Below are 23,816 nucleotides of genomic sequence, written 5' to 3' on the forward strand. Positions count from 1 at the left end.
ACTAATTCTGAGCTCAGGTGGTGAAAAATCTGGAAAGAGAAGACTAGAGAGGGATGTGAAATAAAAATGAGCTTGTCTGTGCTCTGCAGCCACGTTTGCAGGCTCTGAGAGCTGGGAGGTGATGGCATTGCCCCACATGGGGCTGGGGATTGTCTCAAGGATGCTGCAAGTAGAAGCAACTCGTTCTCATTAGGTGGTTTAAGGCCTCTGGTGAGGACAGGATGTAATTAGGCAAACTGGGGAGGTTTGTGCCTTTCTGGAGCACAGGGAACGGGGTGGAAGGCAGTGGGTCACTGCTCCACCCCTTTTCCCCTCGGAACAATTCTCCTCTCTAACCCCAGCAGCTGCAGTGGGTTTGAGCAGTCATTCTTCTTGGCTGCTGGGCAGAGTGAACTTCCCTCCAGAAATCTCTGGGAAGGTTTGCTTTCCTCATCCCTGGAAGTGCTCGGGGGTCTGGGGTGGGACAGGCAGCTCATGGAGCTCCTCAGGAATGTGGGGATGTTTGGGGATTGCCTGATGATCCCCTTGTGTATAAAGAGGGGCTGGATGTATCCCTGAGCCCCAAATGTTTGGCTTTGAGGGAATCCCTGTCCTCCTGTATGGCCCTGGAGATGGCCAGTGCTTTATCCAGGAAAGGCAAACCCCTTCCTTATGCCAGCCCTCTCCAATGCCAGCATAACCTTCCCTGGCTGGGAGGGACTCACATCTCCTTCATTTCTCTCTGATCTGACTAAATGTCTTGGTTTGAAAGCCAGGTGTCTGCTAAGGAAGGCAGGATCCTCCCTTGAAATGGAAAATGCAAACCCCCTCCCCCTGAATTATTGTAATTTTGAAATTAAGTGGCTCTCAGGCAAAGGTATGGGAGCAAGAATAACAGTTCTGTACTAGGAAAATTTAAAATACAAATGCAATAGCACAAAAAAAAAAAAAAAAAAAAAGAAAAAAAAAAAAAGAAAAAGAAAACAAACACTGACAGAGTCAGGCCCTGTCCCCCTGTGGGTCAGGGAGGTGGCTCAGCCCCATCCCAGGGTGGCTCAGCCCTCCTGCAGTGCCAGCTGTGCTTCTGCTGGAGCAGGATCCTGCACAAGGGGGGAGTTTTCCTCTGAAGCTCCAGTGGTGTTCTCTTCTTCTGAGAATGCAGTAAAGAAAAAAAGCTACTCTTCTAAGAATCCAGTAAAAAAAAAAAAAAAAAAAAAGGCTAATTGTAGCATTCCAAATCTTAAATTATATCCAAGTAAAAATGCTTAGCTCCTCCCTTTGAACAGAGCATCTGACAATGAGATGATGTAATTTTATCAATCATACAGTGAGACTCAATAACCCATCAACAGAAGATATCTCTTCAGAAATAAGAAGAAGTAGAAGAAATAAAGAAAACTTCCCAATTAACAAAAGATAACTACCCCACCTCTAATGGGTAACTACAGGATACACACCCAGCTACACCTTTCAACCTAAAAGATGAAAGATCCAAGCCCTTGGTAAGGACACCTGAGCCCCTGGGCAGCAGCTTGCTGGTGGCACACCCCTGTGGAAAACCACCAGGGAACCTGTCCTGGGCTGCAAGATGTGCCTGGGAAAAGCCAGGGAATCTCAGAAGAACGGGAAGCTGGACAGGACAAACGCAGGTGGGAACCAATGTGGTTAATCAAACGTTCTCCCTTTATTGGAGATAAGATGGCAGTTTATATACACTTCTATATAGTTTACAGCCTACAAAGGCACTCTGATTGGCAAGCTAACATTGTTTACCTTTGCCTTAAGGTGGTCAGACTTTTCACACTGCAGCTCTACTCTAATTTATACTCGGATAGATGATTACTTTGTTGTTTCCTTAACATAATTTCTGACTGTGCCACAACTGAATTCTCACTGCATCAAAGGCTTCGAGGCCCTGTCAAGGCTGCTCATCAGCCCTAGTCTGAGTGGGTAGCTCAAACCTCATTCCAAACATAAATCATGACCTCTGTCTCTCAGAAATTCTGTAACACCTGAGGGTGTGTATTCAATTCCCATCTGTCAGAGCTGGGGCATTCTCTGCTGTTCATGGGGCAGTTTTTTCTTTCTCTCTCCCACAGCCCATCCTCCCTGCAGGAGATCTCTGCTGTTCATGGCCACTGAGTGTCCCTGCATGGCTGAAAAAATTCCATCATCCATGGGGAGATGCTCTGCCCAGGGGAGGAACCAAGCATTCCTACCTGGATCCAATCTGACCTGGGAACAGCACAGCAGCCTCTGCCCCCTGCATTCCCAGAGGAGCAGCTTTCTCCCCACTGCATTCCCTGAGGAGCAGCTTCCTTCCCCCTGCATTCCCAGAGGAGCAGCTTTCTTCCCCCTGCATTCCCAGAGGAGCAGCTTCCTTCCCCCTGCATTCCCAGAGGAGCAGCTTTCTTCCCACTGCATTCCCAGAGGAGCAGCTTTCTTCCCCCTGCATTCCCAGAGGAGCAGCTTTCTTCCCCCTGCATTCCCAGAGGAGCCCAGGCCCATCTCCCCCAGCCCTGGAGCTCCAGAGGAAAACTCCCCCCTTGTCCAGGATCCTGCTCCAGCAGAAGCACAGCTGGCACTGCAGGAGGGCTGAGCCACCCTGGGATGGGACTGAGCCACCTCCCTGACCCACGGGGGTCAGGGCCTGTTCTGACTCTGGCAGTGTTGTTTTGTATTATTGCATTTGTATTTAAATTTTCCTAGTAAAGAACTGTTATTCCTGCTCCCATACCTTTGCTGAGAGCCCCTTAATTTCAAAATCACAGTTATTCAGACAAGAGGGGGTTTACATTTTCCATTTCAGTTGAGGCTTCTGCCTTCCTTAGCAGGCTTTCCTGGTCTTTCCAAACCAGGACAGAACACCACCCTGAGGGACATTTTATCCCATCCCCAGGCAGTGTGGGTGCTCTTTGCTGTGTGTGCTCTTTGCTTGCTTTGTGTGCAGCTCCCTTGAGCCCTCGCTCTCAATTAGCTGTGTGTTGATGAATCCTGCAGGTTAATTGTCTTTGTGTATAAAGAAAAAAAAACAAACCCAACCAAACACCACGGAGATGATCTGTCTGTTGTTCCAAATTCATTGTGCTTTGGGGTGAATTTAGGGCTGTTTCTGTTGGGTTTTTGTTGCAATGGACCACTCTGAGCTCCCACCTCTCACCCAGTGCTGCTTGCTCCTGAATCCCTGCTCTTTTCAGTCTCACTGTGGTTGGGATCCCTGCAGACACCCCTTGGCCTGATCTTCTGGTCTGTTCCTCCCATGGAGCTGGAATTCTTTCTTGGAATTCTTGTTGCAAACTCCCTGCAGCTTGGGAAGTGTTTGCAACGCAGAGGCATCGATGTATGTTTTGTGGCATTTCCCAGGGACTCATAAAATCATCCTTTTATGATTAAATCTGCTTTTATTGCTGCAATGGAACTATTCTGCTGTTACTTTGACCTTTCTTAGAGGTGCAGATGGTGTCTACTGTGATAGGATGTTCTGGCACTATGGTGTGACCCCCCCCTCTGAGAATTTGGGAATCTTTTCCATAGCTATTTATGGATCACGGCAGGAACTGTTGTGTTTGGCACCTGAGGTGCTGGAAGCCTTGTGTGGGGGACGGGAGGAGCTCACGTTGAGGGGAGGTGGATGAAAATTCTGACTGCACCAATTTATTCTTCCTTCAGCTGACAAAACAGTTTTCCCCACTAGGAAATTGCAGTGCTTCAATGCTCAGCTGTCTCAGACAGCAAGGAAAAGGTGATTATTCAGCAAGGCAATTCAGAGTTGTGCTCTGGAGTGCTCCCAGGGTTGAGAACCTTGGTGCACTGAGGTGCTTGACCTCAGCAAGCCCTGCCCAGAGCTGCAGCTCTCCCTTCAGCACCATCAGTGTGAGGGAGGTTGATCTGGAGCCTTGTCCCTGTTCTGTGCCTGAGTGCTGCTGGCACAGGGACCTGCAGCTTCGTTTGCCATCCCAAACCCTCAGTGCCCTCCTAGGTGTGCACTGAAGACCCCCAGGCATGAAACAAATGTCCCTGAGGCAGCTCCTGATGCTGAGATGAGGAGGGCTCTGTCTCTCCTGGCCTCCTGCACCTTTGCAGAAGCCGTGGCTCCCTGATAACCCAAAAGGACTTTGCAGCCATGGTCCCACCAGAGCCTGGCTCAGGGCTTCTGCAAGCTCTGCTTTGCTCTGCATCCTTTCCTTGGCAGCAGAGCGAGGAGGGACAGCCCAGGAGTCCCAGAGTGGGAGGAAGAGCTGGTGCCAAAGCCTTCCCCTGCTGAGCTGCTTCCCCAGGCTGTGGGCAGAGCTTTTAATGGGGACTCTGGGTGGTGATGGCTGCAGCCATCTGCCTTTCAGCTGTAGCAAGATGTCCTGTCAGCGTCTGTGCCTGCCAGGCTTTCTGCTGTTTCGGGGGGTCCCTCTTGGCTCGTTCCTCTGGCAGCAGCTCCTGCCAGGCTGTCATTAGCTGGGAGCTGGAGCACTCCATGGTGCTGCTGAGATACAGGGAAGGGAGCTGGGGAGGGACTTTGGTGCTGCCATGTCCCACCAGGGTGGGTGTGGAGGTGACCCTGAGAATGTAAAAGTCTTTTTCTCCCAGCTCGTGCAGCCAAAGGAGGAGTCTGGAACGCACAGGGTCGGCTTCTCAAAGTTGTTTATTTTCCCTTATCTATTACATTCTTTCTCTGACCTGCTGAGCTCTGCCCAGCAGGTCGCCATGGCATTCTGTCTGCCCTCAGGGCAGTGTTTACATTTTACACTAAAAACTACCTGTACAATGTTTACAATAATGTGCCAATATCTATCATTTAAGTTGGATAGTGTGTCTCTACCTTAAACCAATAGAAAAGTGTCACCATCACAGCAAGACATGGAGGGCAAGGAGAAGGAGAAGAAGGTCAGGACATGCCCAAATCCTTCCATATTGTCTCCTTGAACCTCATTCTAAAAAGCCCCAAAGTTCTGCTTTTCCATCCTGTGTTAACTCAACTACCACACTACTCAAACCCTTGTGGCTTGTAATCCCTCATCCAGAGTTGGCAGTTTCTTCCACAGGCTAAAATCAAAGCCACAGGTATTTTTGACTTCCTGCCAAGGTGTCTGAGCTGGGCTGTGCACAGGAGATGGAGAGAACCCCAGGCTGCATCAGGACAGGCAGGTGAGCTTTGGATGGCAGCTGGAGCTGCCCCCTGAGGGCCAGGGGCAGCCTGAGGGTTCTGCTTCGCCCTGTGATGGAGAAATGGCCTTGGGAGCGTTGGCACAGCCCCCTGGTTGCCAGCTGGAAACGATGAGACAATAATCACCCCACTTGGTGTTCACTGCAGAGAGGGGGGGACAGGAAATGGATGTTCTCACTGAGCTCCAACCAAGGGGAACAACAGGAGCGGGAAAAGCCAGGAGAGGAAGTGATTCATATGTTTAATTCACCCTCCAGTTGCTATTATCCTGTTTTATTAGAGCTGCACGGCAGCACTCGGCGGCCCCAGCTGGGATCCGTGTCCCACATGTGCTTGGCCTGGGCTGGGAGGTGCAGGGAGGAGGGCCAGGAGCATCCTTCACCTGCAGGAAAAACAGATCCTGGCCTGGGGGAGCAGCTCTGCTGCACTGAGCTTTCCTCCTGATTCCTCCCCAGCAATGGGCAGTCAGGAGGGGGTGATTCCCTGGGGGATGCACAAACAGCTTTCTATAAAGCACTCTCCATCCCTGCGTGTTCCTGCTGCATCTGGGGCCGTGCTTTTTGTTTCTGTCGAGGCAGGACGGGAATGAAGAGAACTCTGATTCAGAAGGCTGTGAGAGTAAAGCGCCCATTTATTCAAAATACACTGCTCTTTATACAGATAAGGATCAACTCCATTGGTTCTGAAAACAACTCAAACCATTGGTGCACAGTGCTGGACATACAGTGATAGAACTTAACTGTAAACAAGAGAGATAAAGAATTATATACACTCTTTCCCAGCTCTTTCCCAGGCCTCTGCCTGGCTGGAAACTCTCAGTGTCTTCTCTTGACTGAATCTGAGTCCCACAGCTTTTGGCTCTTTCCATCACATCTGCTGGGCCTGTGACAGGCACCTGGCTCATCTGCTGCCCTAAAACTCCCAGGTTTGGATTGGGGAGCTGCTGCAGTTGCAGCCAAGGTCCTGCTGGGCTGGAGAGGAATGAGGGACCTGCTCTCCATAATCCCCACACTGGGCACTGGGGAAAGGGCTGGAATTCAAAAAAGCACCTCAAGGCAGCGCCTTGTGCAGCAAACATTTATTTAACCATCTGCTGGCTGTGCTGGATGAGTTTGGCAGCAAGCAGAGCTGGCCAGAAGGGGAAGAAATTTGTCTCGTGTGGCAGCAGGCTGGAGGTGGGTTCTGTTGGGCTCAGGGCAGGCAAAATCCCATCCTGAAGTGAGGGTGAAACCTCCATGGGGCAGCTTTAATGCTGTGGAGCTGGTGGGGCTCAGCAGGTAGATTTACAGCAGGGGTGCATGTGCTTATTGTGAAATGGAAGAGATCTATCTTGTGCAAAATACAGATTTTACAGTCACAAAATAACCTGAGTTGGAAGGGACGAGGATCATTGAGCTCAACTGCTGGCTCTGCACAGTCCCAAAATTCACACCATGTGCCTGGTACTGTTATATGGTACAGTTTACTCAGCAAGGCAGTGCAAGGAGAGGCTTTCTTCATGTAGGAAACAGTATTTTTTAATGTAGGAAACTGTAATTTTTAGTGTAGGAAACAGTATTTTTAATGTAGGAACCAGTATTTTTTAGTGTGGGAAACTGCCTCCTGCATCCCCTGCATTGTTGTGGGATTTCTTTGTGTAGGAAACTGTATTTTTTAATGTAGGAAACAGTATTTTTTAGTGTAGGAAACAGCCTCCTGCATCCCCTGGGTCGCTGTAGGTTTTTTTTTTGAGTGGGAAACAGTATTTTTTAATGTAGGAACCCGTATTTTTTAATGTAGGAACCAGTATTTTTTAATGTAGGAAACTTCCTCCTCCATCCCCTGGGTTGCTCTGGGCTTTCTTTGTGTAGGAAACAGTATTTTTAATGTAGGAAACAGTATTTTTTAGTGTCGGAAACTTCCTCCTGCACCCCCTGGGTTGCTGTGGGCATTTTTTGAGTAGAAAACAGTATTTTTAAATGTAGGAAACAGTATTTTTTAATGTAGGAAATAATATTTTTTAGTGTAGGAGACTGCCTCCTGCATCCCCTGGGTTGCCGTGGGCTTTCTTTGTGTGGGAGACAGTATTTTTTAATGTAGGAAACTTCCTCTTGCATCTCGTGGGTCACTGTGGGCTTTTTTTGAGTAAGAAACAGTATTTTTTAATGTAGGAAACAATATTTTTTAGTGTAGGAAGCTGCCTCCTGCATCCCCTGGGTCGCTGTGGGTCCCTCTGAGAGGCTGGAACCAGCAGCCAAATCCCCAAGGCCCACAGTGGCAGAGGAGCAAAGCTCATTGCAGGCTCTGACATGTTCCTGGGGGCAGGCAGGACAAAGGTGGCCATTCCAGGGTGGTGGTTTCATCTCCAGCCTGCAGAATGACCAAGGATGCTGTCCCTGGTGGCAGCGAGCTGTCCCCAGGCAGAGGGATGCAGTGCTCATGGATCCACCCTGGAAAAGAGCCAGAGAGGAGAAGCTGGTCCAGGAACCTGGAGACCAAGGTGGTGGGCAGGGTTGGCAAGGTGGTTTGAGGGGAAAAAACAAATCCCATAAAACCTTTAATGGGACCCAGCAGGCCAGGACACCCCGCCCTGCTTGCTTAGCTGATGTGATTTTCTGACTCGATCAGCATCCTAAATAAGGGTCTGACTGGCAACTTCCCAAATCCAGGGCCAGCCCCTGGTGCCAGCCTGTGCTGCCTGTGCCCTGTACTGGAGGTGTTCCTCCAGCCAGGGCTTCTGAACAGTTTCCCAGCAACAATTCCCTCAGCTCCTGGCTGCCTTCAGCTGGAACTGCCCAAATGTGAGCTCCGAGGGAAGGTGAGGGGGGAGACTGGAGCTGGATCTGCTGAAAGGCTGGGCTGAGAAGCTGAATCTTCTCCTTGCTCTCCTCAGAGCGAAGCTGCAGCTCTTGTTTTGGAGCATCATTGCCACCAGGCATCCCTGAGGTGAAATCCTGAGGGAAATGGGGAGAAGCTTTCTGAAGCCCTGCCCGGGTGAGGTGGGTCGGGGTGAGCCCAGCAGGTCCTGCAGAAGGGAGGGAGGTGAGAGCAGAGAGACTCAGCTTCAGCTCACGAGAACAATTTCTTTCCCCCCTTATTCCATTGCTCAATCCAGGTCTGCTTTTCCAGATTTTAAAAATAGTGCAGTAGCTTCTGTTCCACATCAGCTGGGTAACAGGCTGTGCTCAGAGCTGGTACATGTAGGCCTCGTTTCTGTGTTTCCCCTGCCTTCTTATAATCTTCATTTTTCACATGCTTTTGGGACTGCAGGTTCTCCTTGGCACAGTCAATTTCATCACTCCAGGTTTGTCCTAGAGGAATTCACAGCTGGGCTGCCTCGAGAAGACATTCCAGCATCCTGCTGGCCTCTGGGAAATGCCTGGGACCTGCTGAAGAGCACCCTAGGTCTCCGTGTGGTGGAAAAACTTCTCCTCCAACCCGTGCTTCCAAAGAAAACTCAGCAGTCTCTGTTGTTGGGTCTCAAGGCAGTTTATTGCAAGTTATCTAAAAGATTTTCTTCTCTGCTGCTGTGGTTTGCTCACAGCTCAGGCAGAGGCACACACACACCCTGACATCCTCTCTGACTCCAACTGCTTCTTCTCTCCTCGCCCAGGGCTGCTGCTCTCTTTTATATGGTACATTACGTGTGACATGTTCACAGTTTGTCCCCAATGCCTATTACCTATATTAAATGGTGCTTTTCTGCTCTAAACCAATCTGTGAGTGCCAACATCACCAAGAACATGGAGGTGAGGAAGAAGAAAGAGGAAGGACAGGGCAGGCCCAAATCCCTCCATCTTAAATCCTCTGACCCCCATGTACAAAGTAAAAACCCCCCTGTACAGCACTCAAAAATTCTTCCCTCTACTTTGTGACTACTTCTACTCTAATATCTAAACTTTTGTGACTTCTTGTTCTTCCTGCAAGGTTGGTAAATCATTCCATGGTTCAAACCCCAAATCACAGCTGTTTCCAGCTGCCTGCCAGGGTCTCAAATGCTTCTGACCTGGACCCAGAACATCCAAAAATGTCTGAGGGACATTTTGAGTTCTGACAGGGACCTGGACTGGCACACCGGCCTTCAGCTGAGAGAGCTGTACTGCCTTTCTGTGTGCTGCAGGTCATGTTTTTCCTCTGGGGTTACCAGCTTCTCCTGGATTTAGCTGAATGATCTGGATCCAAATTTCCACAGAGACCTCTTGAAACCTCATTCTTCCTGGCAGACACACGGGGAGAGCTGTATTAAAGCTGATAAGAGCTGGCTCAGAGCTCCCAGCTTTCACAAATCCAGTTGCTGGCAGCTGCTCCTGTAAGGCTTTAACACCCATTGTCAGTGGCTGCAGCAAGCAGAGGGATCAGAGAGGGCAGGATGGCTTAGGATATGTGCTGGTTTCAGGTGGGCAGCTTGGGGATTAGATGGGAGCGCTGGGGCACAGCTATGGCTCTGCAGGAGCAGCTGCTGCACCTCCTCACCCTGCTCCAGCTGCCTCTCCCTGACTCTGCTGCATGCCTCATGCCTCAGGGTTTAGCTTTTATATTTTTCAGACTGTGCTGCTTTAGTGTGTGGCTCTGGGCTTCAAATGAGGGGATGGTGATCTCTCTGCACAGAGCAGGGAGACAAAAAAATTCCTTCTCCAGCTGGGGACCAAGGACAAATGATCCAAATCTCAGGCCCAAGAACACAAACAATGTGGACTGAAAAGAGAAAAGAAAAATGGGACTTCATGGACTAAAGCTGGAATTGGACAATTAACTCCAAAACTTATAAAAGACCCTGTGACCAGTTGTCCATTTTTTTGTGGCCATTTGGGTTGTGCTGCCCAAGGTGGATCCTTTGAGGCCTCTTAAAAAAAAAATCCCCTACTTTATTCTTTAACTCAATCTAGTCTCTGCTCTAGGTCAGCCTTCACAAGGCATCCTGCTCAGGGGAGGCATTCAGGATTTGTCTTTATGGGGCCTGTGCCTGGTTTGCCTAAAGCTGGAGTCCTTGGGGCTAAAAGAGGGATTTCCCTCTGGCCAGGGCTGGGAATCACAGAACGGTTTGGGTTGTGAGGGACCTTAAAGACCATCTGGTTCCACCCCATTGCCAACACCTTCCAGTAGACCAGCTTGCTCCAAACCCTCTCCAATGTGGCCTGGAAGCCTTCCAGGGATGGGATAAAGCATTCCATAGGATGGAGACTTTGCAGGCCACCTGTCTGGAGGGGGATGCAGACATCATTCTAAGGATGTGACTCTGCATCCATACAAATCCCGACTGTCCCACCAGGAGAGCCATGGGACGAGGAAAAACTCTGTTTGGTGTAGAGGAGAGACTGGGATTGAGGGGAAAAACTACACCAGCAGGAGAGAGGTGCCAAAAAGAAGCTCTTCAGCATTCTAAGTTTCTCTCATATATATATATATATATATATATATATATATATATATATATCTGGGTGCCTCCTGCAGTGAGGCTCCCTCTCTGCCTGCTGGCAAGTGGATACTATTTGGCTCTGTTTAGACATTATTTCACTAATATTGTTGTTTATCATGTGTTGGAACTGTGCCTGCAAGCCTGAGCAGCCCCGGGGATTCTGGCTGCCTTGCTGTGTGCTTTCCTGTTCCCTGGGCAGGATCACCCCCCATGGAAACAGCACTGGGGCTCCTTGGTGAGGCCCATCACCAGCTCTCAGCTTTGCTCGGGGGGTCTTGAGCTCTTTGGTGTGTTCAGATAAATCTGGGGCAGGCTGGCAGCATGGCTGGACCTGGCATGGTGGCTGTGCAGTGACCCCCTCTGCAGTGTTAAGGTCTTTTTGCAGCCCTCTGGCGTCAAATCTGTGGGTCAGATCCCACTGGGGGAGCCACTGTCTCTTAAAGCCATCAGTTAAAGTCTTGGGGAATAAAATCCAGTTTGTTTTTGGAGAGCAAAGTGGACAGAAAGGACAGATTCCTTTGGACTTGGTGATCTTGTGGGTATTTTCCAACTTAAGTGTCTCAGGGGTGTGTATTCAATTCCCATCTGTCAGAGCTGGGGCATTCTCTGCTGTTCATGGGGCAGTTTTTTCTTTCTCTCTCCCACAGCCCATCCTCCCTGCAGGAGATCTCTGCTGTCCATGGCCACTGAGTGTCCCTGCATGGCTGAGAAAATTCCATCATCCATGGGGAGATGCTCTGCCCAGGGGAGGAGCCAAGCATTCCTACCTGGATACAATCTGACCTGGGAACAGCACAGCAGCCTTTGCCCCCTGCATTCCCAGAGGAGCAGCTTTCTTCCCCCTGCATTCCCAGAGGAGCAGCTTTCTTCCCCCTGCATTCCCAGAGGAGCAGCTTTCTTCCCCCTGCATTCCCAGAGGAGCAGCTTTCTTCCCCCTGCATTCCCAGAGGAGCAGCTTCCTTCCCCCTGCATTCCCAGAGGAGCAGCTTTCTTCCCCACTGCATTCCCAGAGGAGCAGCTTTCTTCCCCACTGCATTCCCAGAGGAGCAGCTTTCTTCCCCCTGCATTCCCAGAGGAGCAGCTTTCTTCCCCACTGCATTCCCAGAGGAGCAGCTTTCTTCCCCCTGCATTCCCAGAGGAGCCCAGGCCCATCTCCCCCAGCCCTGGAGCTCCAGAGGAAAACTCCCCCCTTGTGCAGGATCCTGCTCCAGCAGAAGCACAGCTGGCACTGCAGGAGGGCTGAGCCACCCTGGGATGGGACTGAGCCACTCCCTGACCCACAGGGGGACAGGGCCTGTTCTGGCTCTGGCAGTGATTGATTTTCTTTTTATTTTTACTATTGCATTTGTATTTAAATTTTCCTAGTACAGAACTGTTATTCCTGCTCCCATACCTTTGCTGAGAGCCCCTTAATTTCAAAATCATAATAATTCATAAGGAAAGGGTTTAAATTTTCCATTTCAGTTGAGGCTTCTGCCTTCCTCAGCAGACACCTGTCTGTCCAAACCAAGACACTAAGTGATTCTATTCCATGATGTTTTGTGCTAAATTCCTCTTGATCCAAGCAGGTGAATGACGCTGGAGCTGCCAAGCCCCTGGACATCCCAAATGAGTGGATTAGGCACAGCCTGTGAGAATTCCTGGGGCTGCTGAGCTTCAGGTGTTGGGGTGAGTGCATTTGGAGCAGGGATATCAGATGGTTTTTGAGCTTCCTGGGGTTCCCTGGTCTGGGAGTTGGGGTGAGGATAAAATTGTGCCTGACTCCTGCTTCTGCCTGGGCCAGGGCTGGAAAAGACCGGGGAGCTGAAGACAGATTGGGCAACTGTGCTGGAGACTGCACGAATGGGACAGGACTGTTGGGGTATGTTTCTTGGACTTTATTGCAGCATCAGCCTCATTACATGGTTGAGAAAACTGAAAGATGGCAACAGCTCATTAATTGTTAGTAGCAGCTAAAGATTTCTTTTTTACAGAGAATTTAAAAAACTTTCTGGCCAACAGCATATTGCCAAAGCTTACAGATAGTTATTCTAGTTAATTCCTAAAAGCACACCTACACCTGCTTCACACAATGCTTGCTTGTCTGCTCTCTATTAACAATACACAATACACCATTATTAAGTTTAAAACTTTCTACTATCTTGCTAAGCATATTTTATTTAGTCTTAAGGTCTATCTTAGCCAAGCTAAAAACTCAAACTATTGTTTAATGTCTGTGCTTACTGTACCAATAAAACTTTTTTCTACCTTCAAACTTTACAATTACAACTAATTCTAAGTTTCTCTACTCGTTCTGTTTCTAGAACTTACTTTTCCAACTTTCTAAAAGTCTTCTTACATTTACTATTTTTCCCACAGGAAATCTGCAGAATTTCTGTGCTGCTCTCAAAAAGGCCCTGTTCGTCCTCTGGCATCCTATCAACTTAGCATTGAAAAGGCAAAACTATTAAATGTTGACTTTTTAAAAAAATCTTTAGAACAGTTTGTGACAAACTGGCTGCCTACTGCAGCTGGAGGTGCTGAACCCTCCCTTCATCTGTGAAGGTAAATGATAACATCACAAATATAATACACAAAAGCAATGATTTAGGAGCTATGCTTGACTTGAATAGGAATGAAATCAGGAGAACTCGTAGTAAAACGTTTTCTGGTCCATTTCAATGTTACTGTAAGTGCAGGAACATTATGTTTGTTTCTGGAACCATTTGGGACCCAGCCCTAAGCTGTGCTCGTTAAAAATATTTTTAGTAATTCACTAATATTTTAATAATGTGAAAAACAACAAAGCTGCTGGTGAGGTCTGCAGCTGGGTGGAGGAGCTGAAGAGGACAAAATGCTGCTGTTGGGTGTTTGGGAATCTGGAGCACTCTTGCACTACTTGGGTGGAGAGGAGTAGGGGCTTTGAAAAACCCATCAAAGCCTGGCTTAAAACCACCTGGATGAGCCCTGGGGTTGGGGAGGAGCTGCCAGGAGGTGCCAAGGGATATTGGCATTAAAACCCCACACATTTATTAATTCTTTTGGGATAACACCCAGTTCTGCTTTGTGGTCGGGGGATGCTGGGAAGTTGTCTTGGAGGAGATTTAAAAGAAAAACCACACATGACTGAAGGTTTGCTGGGAGAAGTGCCATGCAGCCACTGTACCTGGTGGTGTGTTTGGGCTGTCTCAGGGAGGAGCTGACTCCATCTGGCTCTTGGATTGCCACCAGAGCTTCACCAGGGTGAGGATCTGCCCATCCTGCCTAAGCATGAGGAGCTTTTTGGAGGAGCTGGGAAGATGCTGGATGATGGAGCTGCCCTCTCAGGAACTCTGCCCTGTTGGGTTTCTCTCCAAACCCTCTGGATAAGGAGCAGGGTGGTTTTTGTGGAGCAGGGGAGGAGGAAACTGGGCAGCAGAGCAAGGAGCAGCTTTGCCCTGGTCCTGCCTGGCCACTTGTTTGGGTTGGCTTTTCTGCGTGCGTGGACACCAAAGAGCTTTGGCAAAGAGGTTTTTGCAGGGAGCTAATTGACTTTCCATCATCTCCTCGGGTCCTCTGGCGAGCGAAATGACTGAAACGCCGCCGCAGGCTTCCCAGTAAACAATGAGCAGTTGGTTTCACATGGCTCCCTGTCAAAAATCCCAAACTGGAAAGGCAGGAAAACAAACAATCAGATCAGAAAGAAATGGGTTTTTGGCACCAGTTCCCCTTGTGTTGACTGGGCTGTGAGACAGACCCTGTGGAATGGCTCAGATTTGAGTCAAACAGGGATGGGGAGGGTGGGGAAGTGGATAAAAATATCTGTGCTGAAATGCAGGCACCTGCAGCCACAGAGGGACAGGGAAGAGCAGAGGTCCCTGCGTGCTTCCCACATGGCAGAGACATTTTAAACACAGGAGGCTGGGCAGCGAGGCAGAACGAGTGCCAAGAAAATCTGTGCTCCAGCTGAAAGGTAGGATTTGGGAAGTGGAGAACAGCACTTGTTTCAGAAATGGAATATAAACTGAGGGTCGGAGGTGGAGCAGCAGGCAGGGCAAAGGCTTCTCCTTTGTGCTCAGGTTTCAGTGACAGGCTGGAGCTGCTGCCTGTTTGGTGATAACCCAGGTGACAAAATTCAGCCAGAGCATTCAGAGGGAAATTTGCTGAAATTTTTATTTGCTGAAATTTTTATTTGCTGAAATTTTTATTTGCAGAAGTTTTTATTTGCTGAAATTTGTATTTGCTGAAATTTGTATTCGCTGATATTTTTATTTGCTGATATTTCTTTTTGCAGTCTGCAGTAGCTGATGGGTGAATGAGATTTTTAGGAGGTTTTTTTCAGACAAATTTCGTGCTTCTTGATCATCCCATTCAGGATGCAGATTCCCTGTGATTCAGCTGGCCAAAAGTACAGTCCCAAAAGAGAAAGTTCCATGTTTTTGTCTGTCTCCCACAGGACTCTGGTATTTTTCTTTTGCAACCTCATCTCATAAATTTATTACTGAAATTTTATTTTTTTTTTTTTTCCAGGGAGGATTGTCTGGTTTTTGAAAAATTCCTACTTTGGGAAAGTTTAGTCTCACTTTACATAAACATCCTGAGATGTAGGATGATTTTTTTTCTTCTCTGGCCTTGTTAGCGTTGATATTATTGCGAGAGGGTAAATATTATTAAAGATGTTTCAAGTTCCATGTGCTCTCCTGTTGTTAAACAGAAGTCTGTAGTTTGGCACAGGCAGCTCCTTGGGGACAAACCTTAGTGTGAGCATGTGGAATTTACTGGAAAGTGCTTTTTTCACCCCAGGGTAGAATTCTGAGTATTTACCAGCTGTGGAAGGCACACAGCACCCCTTGCCCAATTTCTCTTCCCTGTGGCAATTGCAACTTCCTCTCTCCAGGGCAGCAGGGCTTGTTCCTGATGGAAATCTGAATATCTGGATCTCTCCTGCTATCACCACCTATGGGACCAGCAGGCAATTTGGCAGCTGGGCTGGAGGTTTTGCTGAGTACACTGGGCTTCTTTGTTTTTAAAGCTGCTTTCAGCTGGCCCTGGGCTTCATCTCTTGTCTCTTTAGCTCTGTTTAAACTCCCCACAGGCTGATTTGGTAGAAAAAACACACAGCTCAGCTTGAAAGGCACGAGTGTGGTACTCAAAAGGGGCATAAAGAGCTGGAGTTTCTGATCCAGACTGGTCAACTTTACAGGCACTGATGGCTCCAGAGAGGGTGGGGAGCTGCACCCCACCACTAATTCCTGCTGGGACGTAGAGGGTGGGTGATGACATCCTGCTGCAGCTTCCCTGGGAGGGGAGGTGGTCCCTGGGTGGTGTTCCCTGATGTGCTGTGGGTCCTAAGCACAGGACAGAGAGCATGGGCACTGCAGAAGGTGCAGGCATCACCCTCAGAAAAGCTGTTGGTCCACTCCTGCTTGGCAGAAAGCAGTGAAAAGTCAGCTCGAGGTAGGCACTGAGTGCTAAAATGCCTGGGGAAGAGCAGAGCTCGCATGGGGGTCCATTCCCAGTCTCACACTGCTTCCTCCAGCCCACCTCACTGGTGTTTGTCTCGCCTGCTCTCAAATCCCAGCAGCTTCCCTGTTGTCTGTCCCACAATTTAAATAATCCTTGCCATTGAGGTGGTTGTTTTCTAGTCTAATCTACAATTTACAGCCTCGTCCTATTGCCTGTGGAAGAAGAGAATCCCTGTTGGGATGCAGAACAATTTATTCTCACACCCTTTGCAGCAACCCTTTACATAATTGAAGACTGCTACCCAATCTCTTCTGGATTTCCAGACTAGACAAATCCAATTCTTCCAGGCAAATTTTTCCCCATCAAGTTGTGCTTTGCTGGTCTCTGGTCACCCTCTGAGCTGCCCCCTGATAGTCTGCACCTGGAATGTTTGTGGCTGTATGAGTGGGGAGGAGGAAAACCAGATGGGATTTTGTGCTGTGCTGTGGGTTAGAACCTTGGAGGTCCTTGAGGTTACTCTGCACAGTGCTGCTGGGTGGGATGAGGGTCAGCAGAGCCCATGGATCAGCTCCAAGTGCTTTGGACAACAGGCTCAGGCATCTGCAGGTGCTTCCACGAACCTTTGAGGCTTTGCTCAAAGTCAGACGCCCTTGCATGTAGAAATGCTCATTCCTGCCTAGCTGGGCTTTGCAGCCCCGCGTTTTTTGGCTCTTTCCCTTGGACTCTCACCCCGCAGGGCTGGGGGAAGCTCCTGCAGCTCCTTGGGAATGCCGGCAGCGCCGCTGCTCCCCAGGGATGACAGCAGCTCCGTGCCGGGATGTCGGTGCTGCTCCTGATGCTGTCGCTCCGTATTTCACTCCTGTCTGGCTCTGGGTGGTGGGAGGAGATGCTCAGCTTTGTCTCGGTGCCGATCAGGAATGTCTTTTCTTTCGGGATGAGGAAGCTGATCTGCATTCGTGCCCAGTCATCCACGGAGCCGGCAAAATTCTTCACGTAACGAGTTCTTGGGGAGAACCTGGCTTCTCCTCCCCCTCCTGCTGCTCTGGAGCTGGAGCAGCCTTGCTGGGGAGGCAGAGCGGAGCCCAGGGAGATGGGTGGTGGATGGTGAACTCTTCAGAGTTCAATCACCCCCAGCTCCCACCGTGAGCAGGTAACCATGGAGACATCCGAATCCAAGGCATCCCTGGTCCCCAAGGAGCAGCACGTGTGTGTTTAAATAAACACACCCTGGCCTTGTCACTGGGGAAGTGCTCTCGGAGCCTTCGAGCTGGCTCCCACCTGGGTAAGTCCCAGCTGCAGAGAGGCCATGGAAAACAGGATTTGGGAGCACCACGCATGCAGGGCTGGGTGTGAGATGGTGGCAAAGCCCCTGCTCTGGGCAGCTGGAGGGATGCCCTCCAACAGGGAATGTTCTCATCCATATCAGGACCAGCTTCTGGGAACACGAGAGAATGAGTGGGAATTACTGACAGGAGTGGACCCTGTGGCACCATTTGCACTCTTCTGTACGTGCCAGAACAGCCTTGCTTGGGCTGGATTTTGGTGTGCAGGGTCCTGGGAGTTGTTTGAGGGATTTCTATCCATCCCAAGGAGAATGGGAACATGTAGGTTTTCCTCCCCGAGGTGCTGGCAGGAGTGTGCTGGGGCAGGAGCATGAATGAATGAAGGGAGTGCTGGATGAGATGTTTAAATGAAGCACTCATCTCCAAGATTCCCCTCATTCAGATTTAGGGATGAAGGTTTTAAAGAGACAGCAGCCAGGCTGGGTGGCACAGTGTCCCTGTCAGGGGGTGACAGAGATGCCAGCAGGGCACTGCAGAGCCACACGGTGTCCTGGCAAAGCACAAGGAGCAGAAATGCTGCCCGTGTGCCACGGAGCAGGGTTGTGTGCCACGGAGCAGCACCTGCCCGGGCTCAGGGTCAGCTTCGGGGCAGCCTTTGTGGCCAGCCCAGGAAGCTAAAAAGTCCAGGATGCTGCTGGACGTTGCCAAGCCACTCGGGTTTCCTGGGATACTCTGCAGTGTGGTGAAAGGAAAAAGCCCAGGCAAAGGGACATCGTGGTGTGGGCCACCCAAAGGAGCCCGCAGGATGTGGTCTCCCAGAGGAGTGATGAGATTTTGGGGACTTCTGTGCCCAGCAGCTGTGCCGTGCCAGGGGGGATATAAGAAATCTGTGTGCTGCCTTGGAGCAGCAGCCCTTGGCAGCACCGGTGGCAGTGCTGGGGGGTGACACAGTGCTCCTCGAGTGACACAGAGCGGCTGTGTCACCTCCAGCCCGTCCACCCTGCCCCTCCAGGTCCAGCTGTCCACGGGCACTGCCTGGGAAAGCCAACCAGAGCCCAAGCAGAAGGAGAGGAGATGCACCTCTGCAAACCAGGCTGCAAATGGGGTTAAGGAGGGAGCCCGGAATGCACAACCCCTTCCCAGCAGCAATTTCTGATCAGGGTAGGGTGGGGTGGGGGGGGGGGATATGCATCCGTGTCCCTTGTCCCCACAGGTGCCCTCACTTTGGCTGGTTGTCGTGGTCACCATGCCCTGGTGTGCACAGGGAGGAGGAGAAGGAGGGATGGGGGAGCCCTGACACGGGCTGGGGGGCAGTGGGGGGTGCTCTGCCAGATTCGTGGGTGCTGCTGCTGGGCCCCCCTGACCCCAGCTGGCCTGGCTGGGCAGAGGGGAGCTGTGTGCCCCGTCCTTGCCCCGGGGCTGTGCCAGGGGCTGTGTGCCCGGACAGTTGCCGCCGTGTTTTGTCTCGGCTCCTTCCCTCCTTTGTTATCCCCCGTCTGCCCCCTCTGGTTTATGTGCGAGTTCCCTTCCTCCGATTGTCAGAAATTTCTTTTTTTCACTGTGTGGGCAGGAGACAGATTTTAACTGTCTCTATTTTCTTCCTTAAAAAAAAAAAAAAAAAAAATTCGTTTTATCCCCCCTCCCCCTTTCCTTCCTTCCCTACTCCTCTCGTCTCTCCCTCCCCTCTTCCTCTCCCCTCCCTCCCTTTTTTCCCCTCCCTTCCCCAGGGCTCTTTTCCTCCTTTTTCCATAACAAATCATGCCTCTGGAATAACCCCCGGCCGCATCCATGCCTCTGTCCCCAGGTAAGCCATGCCTAGCGGGATGGTGGCCCTGGGCTCTCCCAAAGTCCGCGGGGACATCGTGTCCCCCCCATCCCCGCCCCGCTCGCTGCTACCTGTTGGGGACGGTCGGGAGACGCCAGCTGGGGCTGTCTCCATCCTCCTCCTCCTCCTCCTCCTCCTCTCTCTGAGCGATTCCCGGTGGACACCTCCTCCCCTCCCTTCTGTCTCCGCCGCTCTCCGGGATGCGCGGGGCTCCGGGGCTGGAGCGCGGGGGAAGCAGCCGGCGGCCAGCGGCCACAGGTGGGTTCCGAGCGGCGAGCTGGGGGGCTCCAGCAGCGCTTTGGGACGACACCCCAAGTTTGAAGCCCGGCTCCCGTGGTTTTTCCCATTCCCGAGGTTGCTCAGGTGCCGGGGATGGGCTCTCGCAAAGTTTGTACTAAGGGAGCCTCGGCTCTCTGCTGAGGGTGCTCTGGAGGGGGGGACTGGGGGTCCCGGGGGACCCGCCACCCTCGGGGAGGATGCTGTGTACGCGGGGCCGTTCTGGGGGCTGCCCGCCCTCGTGGAGCGCTGGGTGAAGCCGGATTGAGGTGTCACCCCCTCTGTCCCCCTGCCCTGGGGAGCCCTGGCCGGGATGCAGGGCAGCGCTGGGCTGCTCCGGCTCCAGCCCGCCTCCCCTGCCAGCCCAGGGCTTCCCAAACGTGTTGGAGCTCTTGGCTCCTCTCCTCTGCCTACCCTCGGCACCCAGTGCTCCGTGTCGTGTTGTGTCCCTGCACCCAGTGGCTTTCTGTGGGTCCAGGTGCTGCTCCTGGGCGCTGCCGGTGACAGTGATGAACGAGCGGGGTCCTAAATCAGGGTTTGTTTGCCTCGTCGTTCCGGCTCTCCCAGCTCCTCTTGCGTCGCAGAGCGTGTGTTTGGGTGCTCGTGGCTCCGGCGGGGCCAGGATAACACTTCCCGCATCATCAGCGGTGCTACCTGGAGCCTGCCCCACGCTGTGCGCCCCGGGGCTCACATCTCCCTCAGCCGGCTCTCCGGGCTTGCTCCGTGCTGCACAGCGGGCTCAGGGTGCCGTGGGGCGCGGTGACACTCCGGGCTGCTCCCCATCCACGGCCGGGCTGCTTTGGCAGAGGAGGCAGAGCATGACTGAAGGCGCTGCCAGCGGGATGAGCCGGGCGCTCGCAGCCTCGGCTGCTGCTGCCGGCTGCTCTGGTGAGGCTGGGCTCGGCCATCACCCGCTGAGTGACTGGAGAGACCGAGTGCCATCCAAACATGAGCCTTTGGAGGGTTTCCTGCAGCCCCCTCTTCCTGCTGCAGGTGGGCTGAGCCCCCTGGATGCGGCACTACAGGGCTGGGAGGTGAAGCTGGTGCTGGTGGTGGCATCAGGCCCTGGCACTGAACTCCCCTCTGCTCTCTGCTGCTGCCTGGCAGAGTTGCTTCACTCCTCAGCGGTCCTGGAACACCTGGAAAGTTTGTTCGCTGTAGTTTGGGAAGCATTTGCACCCCTTGAGTACCTGTGGGGGGTTCCTCCTCCTCTCCTGCCACGCAGGACAGTACAAACCTTTTGCCAGTGACAGGCTGAGCGAGAGCACAGTCCGGCCCCTTGGCACCCTTTTGGGGCAGGTGACAGGGTGATGCTGAGGCAGAGCCTCCCCCTGGCTCACCCACACTGCTGAGGGCACTGATGGGAGCTGAGCATGTGTGTGAGACCTCTGGCAGCACTGCCCGTGACCCCATGCAAGCAGCCCTGTCCCCCGGGCCGTGTGAGGCTGCAGCCCCCCGTGCCCCATCCGCGGTGTGGCTGAGTCAATGCACCCACCCACTGCATCCAGCGTGTGACTCACGGCTTTTCATGCACTCCTGTGAATCACTCACAGCCACAACGATGACTTTGGTGACAGCTGAGAAGAGAAACCAGTCCCCCCCGGCACACCCCCAGCACCTCTGCTGCTGCCAGACCGGCTCCTTGCTCCCAGTGACCCAAGGAAAGTTCTGCGAGTGGCACTCGGGTGATGGCAGCCGGAGTTCCTGCTCATTCCTGCAGCCGTGGCTGCCGCTGAGGATGCTCGTGGCTGGAATTTAGGGGTGGACCCCGGGCTGATGCAGTTCAGGGGGTGACTCTTCTGCTCTGCTTGCTAGATTGGGGTGAGTCTGGCGGTGTTCTGAGCCTCTTCCCTCAGGGCAGGGATGCATTTTGGGCCAGTTCTCTTTTGGGCCGTTCCCTTTTTCCCCTCTGCCTCTCGGGGCACTGCCCGTGGTGGTGTGGAGCCCACGCAGACCCCTGCCCTGGGCTCTCCCCAGCCCCTGGGCAGCGGCAGCACCGCCTGAGCCCCAGCGTGAGCAGCTGGTGATGAGCGAGAGCTGCCAGGAAAAGCTCCACATCCCCCCCGTGGCTTCGGCTGCTCCTCTCCGTGGCTGGCAGATGGTGGTGGCCAGCAGCTCGGCTGGTGGCTGAGATGCTCTTTGCTGCCCTGGCTCCCCCGGGGCCGGAGGTGCCTGTTGGAACGCAGAAGATGCTCATTAATTAGCCTCCCCCGGGACCGCTGTCTGTCATCTTCCTGCCTCTGCTGGAGACAGTCCAAAGGAGCAGCCTGGGGACACACTGCTTTCTCCTGCCTCCACGGGCAGGGATTCCAGCACCCTGCATCCCTCTTTAACCACGGGCAGGGATTCCAGCACCCTGCATCCCTCTTTAACCACGGGCAGGGATTCCAGCACCCTGCATCCCTCTTTAACCACGGGCAGGGATTCCAGCACCCTGCATCCCTCTTTAACCACGGGCAGGGATTCCAGCACCCTGCATCCCTCTTTAAACACGGGCAGGGATTCCAGCACCCTGCATCCCTCTTTAACCACGGGCAGGGATTCCAGCATCCTGCATCCCTCCCCAGCCATGTGCTGGGGGTCAGTGGAGCATCCCTGTGTCCCCACTCCAGCGGTGTGTTTAGGAGGAGATGGATAAATCCAGTGCCTTGCATCTCCACAGAGCTGCAGGGAAGGCAGAGCCAAGGAGCAGAGGGCACCAGACAGGGCCCCCAGGTGCCTTCCAGCTCTCAACCTGCCTCTCATCCATCTCCCGAGTGTTTTCCATGCTGCTTTGCTTTATCCCTGCCTGTTGCTCGTGCAAAAGCTCTTTCTACCCTCCCCTCCCCGGTGCCGGCTCCCCACCAGCATGTCCCCTCCTTCCTTCCTGCTCCCTGCGGCTGAAATGAAGTGCTGGAGTATTTCAGGGATGTCAAAACATACCATTAGTCACGGGCGTGAGGCCTCGTGCCTGGGGAGAGGCTGCTGAGCTCTCTGTCAGGCTGAGAAATGATCAGGGCAGGCGGGAGCCCGGGGGCTTGGGCGAAGGCTTTGGGCTTTCTCCCTTTCTGATACCTCCGGCATCATCCTGGCTTTGCTCTGAGCAGCTTGGCTCGGGTGTCCCCTGGCACCAATTGTTCCACAATTCCCCAGCGGTGGCATCTGCAAAGTGAGGGGGGTGGGATTCTCCCCCCAAAAAATCCCATGTCAAGGCAACCCTCTGCTTGTACTATTTATTGGCTCAGAAGGGTTGTTTTTCTCCTCTTCAGCAGAGATGTGTTGGGATCTGTGCTCCCTGCTTCAGAGGCCGCCTGTTGTGGATTTAAATCCAATATTGGGTTTTCCAGGCAGTTGTTTAAAGGAACCAGCACAGGCACTAAGACACTCCCTCTGGCAGTTTGCCATCCACAGGCATCTGTGCTTCCCAGCCTGGTTCTGGGTTATTGTTCTATTTCTTTAGTGCCAAAACACTCAATTTCCTGTCACTTAATGAGCAGGGAATGGGGGATCCCATTAAAAACACCCCAAGCTCCTGGTGTGCAGCGCCTGCCCCTGGCATTGGTGAGATGCTGGAGATGTCTGAGCCTGATCTCTGCAGGAAGGGCAGCAGAAAACTCAACATTATCAAGGGGAAGAGACTCAGCTTCATCTGCTCCCATGGTTCTGCAAGGACTGCTGCCTATAAATAAGCACAAACCAGCTGGAAAGGTACCTCAAATCCCAGAGGTGTGGGCAGGCCTGAGCCTTACCCCTGACAGCACATCCCTGGAGAGAGCTCATTAAGCTGTGGCTAACATTTTTGTGGAGTGTTCTGGTGCAGCCAACATTTGGATTCCCCTTGCCTCGTTTCTCCAAGCTGCAGGCAGAAGGTGCTGAGGCTTCCCAAGCAGGGCTGGGAAATCGTACCCGGCTTAAAATTAATTAAAGCTTGCCTTTCAAGGAAAAGAGCACCTCTTGTGCACGCCCCCATGTCCTGGAGGAGCCCCATGGTGGGTCAGGGTGGTACTTCCATGTCGGTTTTGAGATGAGTTTTAATTGAAACCTCCTGTGCTGACTGTGCCTGAGAAAATCAGGCTGTAACTAATGGGAGTCATTCAAGATGGTGGCTAATTACTGTGATTAACCAAGCAACACTTCGGGCTACTCTTCCTCCTGCTCTGCCTCTCATCCTGGCCTCTGGGGAGAGAAGGCTGCAGCAGGCAGGGAAGGATCACATCCTACTTATTTGGGGGATTGGGAGGTGGGGCACAGCTCCCCAGCAGTGGGGTTGTGTGTATGGCCATCTCTGAACCTCTGCTTTCCCTAAAAATAGGAGTTTTTCTCTCTGGAAGCAGCTGGTGAGGGGAGTATTGTTGTTGTGGGCATGGCTGGAGCTGGGACCCTTCCTGTGGTGTGATACAGGGTGAGAAACTCCATCCCAAAATCTTACAAGTGTGAGTTGAGACATATGGGACGTGTTGGAAAACAAGAGGCCAGCCCTTGGGTTTTCCTTTGTGG

The 23,816-nt window shown here is 52.1% G+C and overlaps 1 protein-coding gene and 1 long non-coding RNA gene across 16 annotated transcripts in view; one reads left to right on the forward strand and one right to left on the reverse strand.

Annotated features, from left to right (window-relative positions):
• Nucleotides 1-11,340: 11,340 nt before the first annotated feature.
• On the reverse strand, nucleotides 11,341-19,261 carry LOC146766803 (uncharacterized). Its single transcript, XR_014957127.1, has 2 exons — nucleotides 19,136-19,261; nucleotides 11,341-14,157 (listed from the first exon to the last, which is right to left on the reverse strand). It is a non-coding gene; the product is annotated as an uncharacterized LOC146766803 (long non-coding RNA).
• CACNA1E (calcium voltage-gated channel subunit alpha1 E) overlaps nucleotides 14,330-23,816 on the forward strand; it is a 147,758-nt gene continuing 138,271 nt past the window's right edge. For 5 of the 15 annotated variants that reach the window (XM_085586733.1, XM_085586727.1, XM_085586728.1 and 2 more), the window contains exon 1: nucleotides 18,909-19,043. The gene's annotated coding sequence lies outside the window, so the exon portion shown is untranslated. Of the gene's footprint in view, nucleotides 14,464-18,906; nucleotides 19,044-19,185; nucleotides 19,323-23,816 lie in introns of those variants that run through there. The other 10 variants (XM_085586730.1, XM_085586725.1, XM_085586729.1 and 7 more) reach the window with 5 other exon arrangements.

The sequence above is a fragment of the Lonchura striata genome, chromosome 8 (genome assembly GCF_050655825.1).
Source record: "Lonchura striata isolate lonStrDom1 chromosome 8, ASM5065582v1, whole genome shotgun sequence".
In the NCBI taxonomy this organism is placed as follows: domain Eukaryota; kingdom Metazoa; phylum Chordata; class Aves; order Passeriformes; family Estrildidae; genus Lonchura; species Lonchura striata.